General features: G+C 46.5%; 1 protein-coding gene across 1 annotated transcript in view; it reads right to left on the bottom strand.

Moving 5' to 3' along the window:
- The window catches only part of LOC126517548 (beta-1,3-galactosyltransferase 5-like), a 50,774-nt gene extending 40,349 nt beyond the window's left edge, over positions 1-10,425 (bottom strand). Inside the window, exon 1 of the mRNA XM_050167292.3 lies at positions 8,796-10,425. The gene's annotated coding sequence lies outside the window, so the exon portion shown is untranslated. The remainder of the gene's footprint in view (positions 1-8,795) is intronic.
- Positions 10,426-12,448: the final 2,023 nt, after the last annotated feature.

Raw genomic sequence — 12,448 nt, 5'->3', positions numbered from 1 at the left:
TTCATGTAAATTTAATATCTGCTTTAGTATATGCATGTTTAAAAACTGTCAACTGCATTTGTTTTTAAAGTTCAGTTGCTTTCACTGCTGCTGCAAAATACTTCTTGTATTTAATGTGACTACGCCTCTGCCAAATTTTACGTGAGCATGAACAATTATTTCTATATGCAAGTATCTTCGTCATATTGCATTCTTTGTTAATTATAAACATGTTGTCTTTAGGAAATTCTTCATTGATGCTCACAGAATAGGTAGACGACATTATAAATTTATTTCTTTAAATGATAAAGCTAGAATAAAACTATATTTGAGCTCACTTGCAGTTACGTTTGTATAAGCAGCACTACAGAATATTTTTCAACACTGTGCTAGGCCTGCTATAAAACGCGCACTCTGCACAAGAAACTGAGGTTCAAACCACACTTTTCCTAGTTTCAAAGGGCACAGAACAGTAACCAGCTAAAATATTGAGAAACTCATTAAAGTATATCCGAAAACATGAAGTTCAATATAAGGCATAAATTTCGTTCAGTTACGTTATTAGTCACGAAAATGAATCTCTGAGTAGCATCTCCCCTTAGAAGAAAATGAAGGTAAGGCTACGCTGTTGTCTGGTGATGGACATATATTGGTACTCCTGAACGAATCATTAATGTTTTTATTTCACTTGAAAAAATTCTGGGTATCAAAAATAAATAATTTTCCAGAACTGTGCTTCTCCTTCGGCATCCCCTGTTACCTTATGATTAGTCCGAAGTGCCCGTTGTCAAGAATTTGCAGCATTCCCACAAATCTTCCTAAAAATAGTCAGTTTTTCATAAAACAAATAAAACCACACAAAAGCTTTTCTTCGTTCACTTGAAATTTCGGCATTCGTGGATGAGGATGGTGGTGAAAATTCCAAAACTGCAAAAAGTGCGAACACTAGTACGCAAATCGATTACGCCACAATACATAAAAAAATATATCACAGTTCTGTAAGCGGCACCTAACAGAAAGTTGAAAAGGAAAAGAAAAAAGACGTCTGAAATTACGCTTTGTGTGCATGTGGTATATCAGTTACGTTTGTTTTAAAGATGGCGCACTCACGAACTGCAAAAGGATTCTTGTAAAGGCAGAATACGTTCAGTGTATCTGTTTTAAATGCTAATGCAAAAGCAATTCACAGAATTCCGTCATCTCTTCTCGCTGGAATGTTGCAAACTACTAAAATGCTATTCGATTTTTTTTAATCACGCAATTCTCGTGAGTGTCTGCAAAAATAACTAAGATTTAAAAGGAAATTCTACAAGCACGAGTCGCTAGTGTATATTCTGACGTTGTGGCGACGGTGAACAACCACAGTGGCACAACGCAAGTCTAGAAACAGTTTATTGAGCGAACTTGTGCCCAGCAATATGGGTAATATTCGCGCAATGACAGCGGGGAGCGCAGTCGGTGATCGCCGAAAATCTGACGTGCGGATCAATGTCCCGGCTATTTATACGTGACTCATCGAATCTACCAGCGTAATTGCTTGGTGCTCGCGTAAGTTCTCGAATGTACATCACTGTTCTCGTCAAGCACGCAGTCTGCTTGCACAAGGCTCGGTGACAATGTAGGGAACAAAGAGAACCATGGATAACATTCGAGAAACGTCCGATACAGAAAGGCATGTCTTCAAATTCGCGATAACGTTGAACATTGTCACCGGCACACGGGGCAAATGTGGGGATTTAAATTCCATGTCATTATAGCGAGCTCCGCCACATTTACAGGTATCACGTCCATCTGCCGAAAAATATGGGCCGACCCCGAAGCCACTGCAGCCTAGCACAGCGTCTCAAAGCGCCAGCTGTCATGGGGGAAGAATGCGAGGAACTGGCTTTCCAAGCACGCGCCTGACGCTTCAGAGAGCTACTTGGGCACGAGATTACTAAGCGTACAGTGGTGGCCTAAACGAAAATTCGGCACAGATACTTAAGGCTGCCTGCGCGGGGGAATGCGAAAGCATCGTAGTCCCTTTGGCGCGGGAGGCAGTGCGCTCATCTTATACAGTCATGACGTGGCGCCACCTCCTCTCCATTGGTTGCGTCGTGACGAGCTCAATGAAACACTCACTAGGCCACACCTTTATTCACCCAGAAATGCGGATCGTCGGGGAAGCGTGGTCGTCTCGCATCCCAGACGTCCGGGTTCGATTCCCACCTAGACCGAAATGTAGCATATTTTATTTTCAAAACCATTTATTTACTTTGGTTACAGCAAGTTGGCGTCAATCCGAGCATTTTTTATCTGTTCGTCGTTCAAGGAGATGCTGGTGCCCGTGAGATGGTGCCGGGTACGCCTCTTAATTCATGCACCCACTCAAGAAAAGTGTCAAACAAAGAATATGGAGAAGTCCATTGTGACAGCAGTTATAACGCTCACGTACACACCGCAAGAGCAAATAGTTCTGAGCAGTTAACAAAATTCGAATGTTTGTGTATGCAAATGACGTCCCCCGTTGGAGTAGAAGAAAACGCGCGCACACACACAAGAGCCGCATGAATGCGCTAACAAAAGTTACTGCGGAAACACCAGCATGTTAAAATGTCAGAAAAAGTTACTCTGCGTCCAACTGCGTGAGCAAAATTGCCAAGTTCAAAGCACTCGAAGATTCTAAAGCTGCGGTGCGCGCCTGATTCCGACAACCCCGCAACGCCCGGAGGACATCTTTTCCCAGCATTTCTCAATCTTCGCCCACGTGTCTGGCGTGACTGTGCCGCCATAGAGGACGAAACGATTTGATTTAATCCTAAGAGTACGGAGCGGACCTCATCACGCTAATGCATGCCCGTGTTGACGACGTGAAACCCCGGCATTTGCATACCCTAATGGCGCAACTTTAAGAGGAAGCTTTACTTCAGGAGCTGCTTTATAAATATTAGCGGAAACGGAGAAGTCGCTTTACGCGGTATCCACTTCACCAAATTCGATGTGCTTTGCAGGATTTAAAACAAAAAAGTTAACCGACTTTACGGAGAATAATTGTTTTGATTAAGAACATCAGACTTTTTACAAAAAAAAGATTGTTACAAAAATGAAGCAACCTGCTCGAAACTCTGTAAATCTTCCATAAAAAGTAATGTACCGCTTATGTAAACTGCTCCTGTTCGGAGATCTAAAGCCGACAACATCGATGTATTGTACAAAACTCTCAAAAGAACACCACTAACACTACTTACTCAGAACTCTCGTAAACCATGTGACAGAATGACTTGAGCTGTAGGCTCGTACATCACGTTAATTCCTTTGAGATGCTCTAACGGATGCAATTTATAGATCTGCCATAGCTGCTTCTCGTAGTAAGGCACTGATCTGTAAACACTCTGCTTAATTATTCTTTTGTTCACTTTACTGATTGACAACAACTCTCGGAAAAGCTACGAAGTACTACATCATTATTCTGTTTTTAAGGACAGAAAATTCTCGCATTCTCTTTTAAACGCCACAAATTTCATTTAATTTAGTCTAGCGGTTGTTGAATGAAAGTATCCCTGCGTCTTACGTCTATTTGAATCAGCAAATCGGTATTGGCCCAAGCAGAATATTCGTCTTAACTGCACGGGTATTTCCAATTAGCGGGCCCTCGAACTAGCGGAAGATAAGGCGGTGATCTGGACATATTTTTAAACAAAGAGAAAACATAAATCGAAAGAACTACAGACCCTACCAAGATAAAAAACCACCAAGGGGCAAGCTGGAAATAATCACTGAAATTTTCACTACGAGAAATTTACACGTAAACAGTTATGAACAGCTACAACGCCCCACAGAAAACTAAATAAAGAAAAATACTTAGTGATTGATGAAGAACCAAGGAAACAACAAACGAGAAAGATACCTTGGAATGACAAAAATTTGAGCCCGTTGGTGCTTCATGGATCCATGACACGGGAATATCTGCGCGCTAGTAATCAGTGTGGCCAAAAAGGTGCCTCCTTGGGCTTTCTGTGCCTTTGTGCTTACTCGGCAATGCGCACCCATCTTATGATGTTTTTGGTAGTATAAGTACGGCTGCAGAAATTAGAATTTAGGTTCTTGAAATTTAGCGCTGCGTGTCGCCTATTGTGCCATTTATGTGCTTGTCGTTGCGCCTGAATATCCGCGCTGAAGGCCTTACTCGCCTCACAAATGTTCCTGCGGTCTACGGGGCTTCACGACAGGCTTTAAGAACGCCGCCCCTTACCGCTCCATAGTGTACGCGGTTCGTTTGTGCAGGTCTCTGTTTTTCTCCCTCTCTCTTTCCCCCCTTCTACCCTCCTTCTCGTTTTATCCCGCTTAACCCTTCCCCGCGTGCAGGGTAGCCAACCGGAACTACCTCTGTTTTACCTCCTTGCCTTCTTATGCATCACCTCTCTCTCTCTCTCTCTCGTAGCGCCTGTGCTACAACAGTGCAGAATATGACCTACCAAAATGCCCATACGGCCGGCCACTCTCTCGGTGGGCAGTGAGCTTGTGCGGGTCATTTCTCTCTCTCTCTCTCTCTCTTGACGTCCCATCCCCTCGGTCGTTGAACCACGCAGCTCTACAACAGGAATAGTGATGGCAAACCTAATCGCGGTCAACATCCAACACGAACTTACCACAAGAACTCAGGCTGGTCGATAGCCGAAGTAGTTTGTTTGTTGGACAACGTTGTCAGAGTTGCTTATCGATGGTAAGCAGCAAACATGTTCTCTCTTAACGAATACACCCAACTTCGCTCTCTGGCTCTGGCTGTGCTGTAGCTCTAGCCAGCGGGGTCAAATCAAAGTCAATTCGAGGATTCAGACAAACTGGGAAGTAGTACAGCGCTGCTCACTTCTGCGCTTGCCGTCGAGTTCTCTACAAACCAGTTCCCGAATCGGAACGCTGGAGTACGTGAAGTTGAATGGGAACAGAAGTTGGTTAAGCAACACAAGGTTAAGGTTAAGTTAATTTTTCGTTCTGTTCTCACAAGAACGAAGCCTTTTTTATCAGAACAACATTGGCGACGGTAAATGCCACTATCCAGCTTTACAAAGACTTGTGACTTGTATAAGTAGGTCTTTTTCTAGCTCATTAAAAATTAGTCAAATATATTATTGTTCTAATTTCCTGATGTAGAAACGAGAAAATTAATGAAACTTTAACAAACAAGGTGACTACCATAAGCTTTTAATGTACATTCGCCCATCTACGGGTTTTATTACCCAAGTATCGAAGTTTCAGTCCCTCGGTAAGTGAGAAGATTTGTCGCCAACAACTCTTGCAATGGTGTCACATGACATACATGTCACTCCGAAGCTCTAGTAAAATGAGCTATCTCCCTCTTAGGCTCGTGGGCAGTCAAGTCTTGGAGCACGCGGAACTTTGAATTCTTTCTTTCCCAAATTATCGGCAAAATATCGCGGTCCGAGACAAGCCTCGGATCGCCATATGGATTGCCATAGGAGATGTGGCAGGCTGAAACTAAATTGAAATATTCGAAAAGGGGTTCGAAGCAGACTATGCAGTAGCGTCCTAGCACATGAATGCACGAGAGGCGTGGTCAACTTTGAGGGTACGAGCAGAACATTGCTATGACGCCGACGGCGGCTGCATAATGCGGCGTCAAACTTCTCTGTGTATACTAGCTATCTGCGCCGAACACTATTGACCCTTTTCACGGTGATCCCGTGTGCGCTGCCATCTTTGATCACGTGGTGACGAGTACATTGCTTGCCTCAGCGCTTTCGTTGCCTCTGTGTTTACAATGGATGTACACGACGCCCGTGCGACTGTGCAAACCTCTGCTTCGGCGGATATAGTAGGCGGTGACTAGGTTGACGACGCGCGATGTTTTGGCTACAGCTTCAATCGACATGTAAGCGCTTTCGGAGTTCAACGCGCTTTGTCCAAACATCGCGAGCAGCGTATACGGTGCTTGTAATAAAAGCGGTGCTAAAGATGTATTCCGAGCTATCCTAACTTGCCGCTTACGAATTGAATCAGTGTCAGTGTGTTTAGCTTTTCGTTCTTTATTTAGAAATACATTTAAACAGCGTCTTGTCACGTTTCTGACTCAGTAAGGTTCCCCGGGCGGTAACTATCTGATTATTCTTAATTTTCTGCCTGATCGCTCGCGGGTGTACTCAGTTGCCATAGATTAGATCTTGCTGGGCAGAAGGCTTGTAACGTAGATGTTCTGTACGTTGTAATAGCTTGTAGCAAATGCGCATTATCGCTAATCACTCGCTTACTGGGTGGACCGTTGCAAAACGTTCAGCTTCGAACTTTAGTATGCTTTCGGTGTTTGCTTCCTCTCGTTGATTCAAGTGTGCGCCCGTTCACTGATTCTTGATACGTGGGCGTAAATTCGCATGTGGGTTGGGGTGGATGTGTGTAGATAACATGCGTGAAACTTACTATTACCCTATAAGGAACAGTTCTCCCTTGTGCAGGCGTTCCGAGGTTGAACTCCTTTCCTTGGAGCTTAGCGCTACAACGCTGGCAAAGGAGTGCATTTTTTTTATCATCGATGCAAGCGGTGCATCGTGAAGATCCGGCTACACAGGCAGTCCTTATGTAGCAGCTGTCCGTGAAATTGGACACAAAGATTCATTTCATTTCTTATTATGCCAGTCGCAATTTTGCAGCCAACTACTCCACAAGTATTCACTCCACCACTCCATATTTTGCAGCATGAATGGGGCACAGGGCGTTAGGAAAACCCAGTTGCATTTCTGACAGCTGATAGTGCAGAAGCAGGGCAGACGACGTAATGGTTTCGTATTCGTGCGCTTTCGCTGAGGCAACGTGCATCGTGCTGCCGAAAGCGCCATCTCGTTTCTCTAGAGCAAACTACATTCGCGAACAGGGTCAATAAATAGTCAGAACTTCCTCGTCTCAAGGTTGCGATGGTTGGCCTCAGATACAACTGTCGAAACACGCGTCTAGGATGGTTCGAGACATATGGTGTTCTCGCGCAGAAAACGATCTCGCAGCCGTGGTGATCAGACTGGCAGCCTTGGTGAACGCACGGCGATGAAGGCGCAACGCACTCACACCTGTGTACCGAGCTCTGGCTGCGCGGTAAAAACTAACCTATGGGGCAAGAATCCGTTTCGACTGCACTACTAACGCGTTTCTGATAATCCCTTTGCTACAGTAACATATATTGCTCGAGCAAACGACGACAGACGAAGAAAACGACAGGACCAGCGCTGTCCATAGTTATCGTTGTCCATGTTGTTTTTCTCGTACAGTTAATATATTAGCATGCGTAATTAGCCGACACATTGACCCTTTGTTTAACGGTGATCGAATTAGAGATGTTATTGTAGCCAGCATGTCTAAAAGTGGACTTGTAATTGTCGGAGCGATAACTGTCTTTTCTTTGGAACCGTTTATATAGCTGACCTTCTCGCGTAAAAGAGGAGGGGAATAAGCGGGTGTATGTAAAATGACGGGAGTTGAAATGTTCAAAAAGTGGGGTCTTTAATTTGTGATAAACGCTGCCAAGCAAAGAAGCGGCTGCGTTGACGAAGGCAACTACCCTTGTCGAAACGTAGGCTTCGGCCATAGTCCTTCTTCGACAACTGTTTCTCACTTTAAGTTTCGCCTTTCGGTGAAGCTCTGTCTTGTCTGACTTTGCCTAAAACAGCCTCGAAGGAAAGCGAAATGACGCAAGAATGTAAAACTTGTACCACAGATGCCAAACTAACTCAATTTTGTTGCGTGGGAGCACGTTAAAAAAACCCAGGTGGTCACACTTAATCCGGAGACTCATCCTGCACGGCGTATCTCGTAATCAGATATTGGGTTTGGTAGGCAAGACCTCAGACTTTAACTTTTATTTAGTTTTCTTACCGACGAGCCGGCATACTACAACTGCCATTTCAAGTCATTTAGCCTTCCATTCCACTGCACGAGACGGTGGTTGGGTGGGTTTGAAAAAGAGAACGATTCTGAGTAGAAGCCAGGATACGACTACACGAGTGATTTTAGAAGCTGAACGAATCTTACAGCTAAAAGACAGTTCTTTTAGTCCTTCGCCAACCCTTTTGGATAAAGACGTTCAAGCCCTATGCAGCTATATATGAAAACTGATCACGTGCTGTAATAAACAGTCATTGTGTAGAGATAGATTTCTTTTTGTTTGGAATTCGGCTTTTTCCCAAGCTTCACCAGACCGATATTCTTCCCCTACATATGTAGGGCGATCAGCAATAAAACTCAGTTGCCATTTCAGAACTCGTAGCATCAATTTTACGTTCTTGTGTCCTTTGTATTTCCCGCCGCACTGCCTTAGTATGTCGAACCCACTAGCCCATCAACCCTACCCCGTCCCCTACGTGTCTGGCCCCTGTGGCCCTTGCCTGCGCGGTCATTGGTCACCTTTTGTGGCTGTGCCCTGGTGCTCAGGACATTTGGCACGCCACGCTTAGGGAGGCCAAACTAAGACCTAATGCCCCTGCATCACACACGACTGCATGCGTTAGTTTTATGCCCCATTTGCTCATTTTATGTGTGTGCGTGCGTGCGTGCGTGCGTGCGTGCGTGCGTGTGGGCGTGCGTACGTGTGTGTGTGCGTGTGCGTGTGTGTGTGTGTGTGTGTGTGTGTGTGTGTGTGTGTGTGTGTGTGTGTGTGTGTGTGTGTGTGTGTGTGTGTGTGTGTGTGTGTGTGTGTGTGTGTGTGTGTGTGTGTGTGTGTGTGTGTTGCAGGAAATGTCCCCACCTAAAGTATCCTGCGACTCATTCTGCGTCCCATGGTTTCTCAGGCGCTAAAACCAGATCATGAAACAGCAGCGGCACTCTCGGAATTCACTTACCTCCCGTGACCGTGGTCGCCGCCAGGAGCCGCAGCTGGATCAGAGACAGGAGGCCGACGAACGTCCTCAGTAGTTCCGCTTCGCGAAGGTTCTGAGCCGTGGACATCGCCGGCTTAGCAACGAGCGGCGGCCCGGCTGACTAATCACTTGTTTCCTGCTCCTTTTTTTCGCCGAGCGCCGTCGACGATGGAGCAGTCGGTCCGACTCGTAGCCGCTACATGGATGAAACCGCGCAAAGCTGCAGTCAGAAGTACGCCGCCAGTGAGATTCTGTGCATGGCCGTCACTGCGCCCCTTGCGGTCGAAGCCCCTGCTGTGTCTCGCTGTAATGACGTCGCGTGGCTTCCGTGGGATTAATCCACCCTCGTGAACCTTTGGCTCTTGCGCGGGGATTAATGCCTACTCGGGGGAGAAACTCTAGCTGGACTATTTTCGCGCTTGAGTTGCACTTTCAGGCGACGCATCTATGTCGGCACTTGTGTGTTATGTTTCAGCGCAGCGTTCGTCCTTCTGCTGGTTTAAGAGAAAGCTTCACGTGCAAAACTGCGGCAGAATTCACAAATATGTTGATTGGTAAATATTGTATCCTATTGGCCAGCAGTCTTCGCGTATAACATGACGATTTGCTGGCATCCAATATTAAGAACACGGGCCCGGATCACTAGAAGTTTTTCAAACCGCTGCGTCCCACTCACTAAAATGATGTGTCTTATTGCTGAAGCGGTTCTGTGGCAGGAGCAACAGTCTGCGACAACTGTACCCTAATCGACGCTGTTACTACTCTCACCGTTGCATACACTCACCGTTGTGAATTTCGCCTGTATTGTGAACCACGAAATGCTATTGTCGCATCGCAGAAAAGACCTCTTCGCTGAACTAGAACCCTCTGGTGGAAGAAAATACATTCTGCTCAACCGCATATCCGAAGCCGGAGAAGATCGACATAAGTGTTTCTCAACCTATCTTTAGAACGCTCGCTTAGAAAAGAGCACTCCGGAGATTCATCATTTCGTCAACATATTTCCTGCGAGCTGCTTAGTTCGAACCAGAAAAGTCTCTGCTACCTCGATGTCGTAATCCTAGCACTGCTACTGAAAACGAGCTAAGGTAGCTGAGCAGGATCTGGAGCAAAAAAAAAAAAGACATACGGGCTGTGTCTTCGGCCCTCAATTCCAGGGATTCTAAATTTAAAGCGAAACCACCTTGCTGGTCTCGGCGGAAGACTTCGCAAAACTTCTGAAAAGCATATCCATGAGTCGTCTCTGTCCACTTTTGTCACATGCCTCAAACTTCACAAGCACTCTTATTTGGGAGTGCAGGAGATTTAGCAAGCTCCACGCAAAGTTCAGGTGGGGCGACCATCGGGAGGCGTGTAACTTCCGCGTGGCCCAACTCTCGTCGCTCCTCTTGTTGTTCACAACGTCGCCGAAACCCTTCGTTTGGACAGCGCAATCTCTCGCGAGCACCTGTAGGCGTGATGATCAGCGACGGATGCTCTTACGCGATGCAACGATGCCTCCGGGATCCACGACTTGCGCCTTGTGATGCCCTTCGCGAGCTGTCAGGGAGAGAGCCAGGTCGGGGAAGTGGCGCCCGCGCGGACTCGACGTCGGCGCTGTCACATCGGGCAATGAGCTGGAGAGCCGATCCCATTGGTGCGGGAGGGTCAGCGGGGGACGCGGTCTGCGTTGCCCGGCAACAGGCGGTCGCGTGTTGCTCCGCACGGTGGCGCCGCTTTTTATTTCTTCCACTAGCAGTGACACACAGAAAGGGAGAGAGAAAGAGGGGAGCTGAGAGGGCGGGCGAATCGGAGGCAACACAGGACCGTTTTGTGTTCGTGTCGCCCTGCGGCGTGTTCTGTGTTTCCTCTTCTGTTGCCCTTTCCTGTGTCTCTTCGCCTCTGTCGCTTCGTTCATCTTCGTCGCGGTTCTGTGTGTCGTCTTCTCTTCGCCTCAGTGAAACTATTTCCTATCTTGTGCTTTTCTGCGTTGTCTGCCCAGCGTGTCCTCCCGCGAGAGAAGGTTGCTCCGGGGCTGCGCGGAGAGCAAGAGAAATATTACAGAAGCGACAGCGGAACAAACAGGCTGTCAGACGCAGATGACAACGCATCGGGCTACCGAGGCGCGCGAAGAGCTCCCCGGGGTTAGAAAACAGCGTTTCGGGGTTTAAATGTGCAAGTCAAGTGGAAGCGCTCGCATAAGGTGCAGCAGCGTGTTCGCTGACGAGTGAACACAGCTGCTGAAGAAGTGCTCTCTGCAAACTGAAGTTTTGTAGCGGCCGGACTTTCTTCCCGTACGAGTGGATCGAGGAGCCCGAGCGTTAACCCTTGAATCAACATCACCGAAGGCAAGATTGGGAGTATGTCAGCAGGCATGCTCACGAAAGCAGTCCCACGCTTCATTTCGCCTACCGTGGTAAACAGGGCACCGAGTCACTGCCTGCTAAATCCAAAGGCTAGCAAGTTAGTTACCTCTGTATTTTCCAAACACAGTACGACAAAGAAGCAAGGTGTGAGACCGGGCTAGTTTGTATTCCCCGATTATGTAACCAGCGCAAGAGGGGACACCTTTCTTGTGTTCTGCGTCCCCACTTGCACTGGTTATTTCATCACGACAAAGAAAGCTGAAGCAACTTGTTCGCCTTTAATTCTCGCCATGAATAGTAAATTTCTACAAGAGAACTGAAATGTCATTCGAATTAGAACTTAACTGAGTTAGTAACTATGCAGTAATGGGTTTGTTGAACTATGCAGACTTAAAAATTCTCTCCAGCCCATAAAAAATTCAACGATATGCTATGCGTTATGTTCCTCATGCTAAAATCACAATTTTCACGTATCGGAACCGCGTAGCATATATGATACGTAGCATTATACGTTTAAAACAATTCGTCTAGTCGACGCATTTTCAAAGGTTGTAACGCACGTGCGTTTTGAGGAGCCTCTAGAAGCAATTCGATGAAATATTTTGCATGCAAAAAGCCCGGGAAAAATGCGTGAGCACTCTTTCACTGACCTTAGGCTATAAAATAAATTTAAAGGTTGTTTGAGAGTTATCACGCCTTGTTTTATTGACAGCCAGTCTGATTGAAGCATGTACATCTGTGACGAAGTTTGTGCATTAGTGACGTCTGCAAAGCACGTTTGTGGCGCTGTGTGATCTGTAAACGCCAGCAGAAGTTGATGACCTGTCTAGCTTTTTATAGTCTTATCTCCTCTTTTTTTTTTGTCCTTTTTCTTTTACAGCGAAGCTGTTTATGTGGACCGGTTGTCGTCAGAATTCGCTTAAAATGGGGCACGTCACCTAGCGGGAGAGGAAAAGAAGAGCTCAACAGGGGGAATGGGGTTGCAGTGGCCCCTTTCCCCCTGTGAGAATGCTATCTTATACGCGAATCTTATACGGTTGTCACACGGTGCATTTTCAGCGATCGAACCAGATCGGCATCGAATTTATGGACGATTGATTTCGCCCTGCGCAAAGAAACAAATGCTATGCTGGTGGTTTGCGGCCAACGGACAATGCCCTGCGATTGAAGCGCGCTACTAGGAGCGCGTGGCTAAGAGCGTTGTTTGCTCGCACAAGAAGTGCCGGCAACCACATCAATCGTCTAACCAATCCAACCAATCGTAAAAACGATTGCAGCACCCGCATCTCC

The sequence above is a fragment of the Dermacentor andersoni genome, chromosome 11 (assembly GCF_023375885.2).
Source record: "Dermacentor andersoni chromosome 11, qqDerAnde1_hic_scaffold, whole genome shotgun sequence".
Taxonomy (NCBI): domain Eukaryota; kingdom Metazoa; phylum Arthropoda; class Arachnida; order Ixodida; family Ixodidae; genus Dermacentor; species Dermacentor andersoni.
The sequence above is the reverse complement of the archived record's forward strand: the minus strand, read 5'-3'. Positions and strand labels throughout refer to the sequence as shown.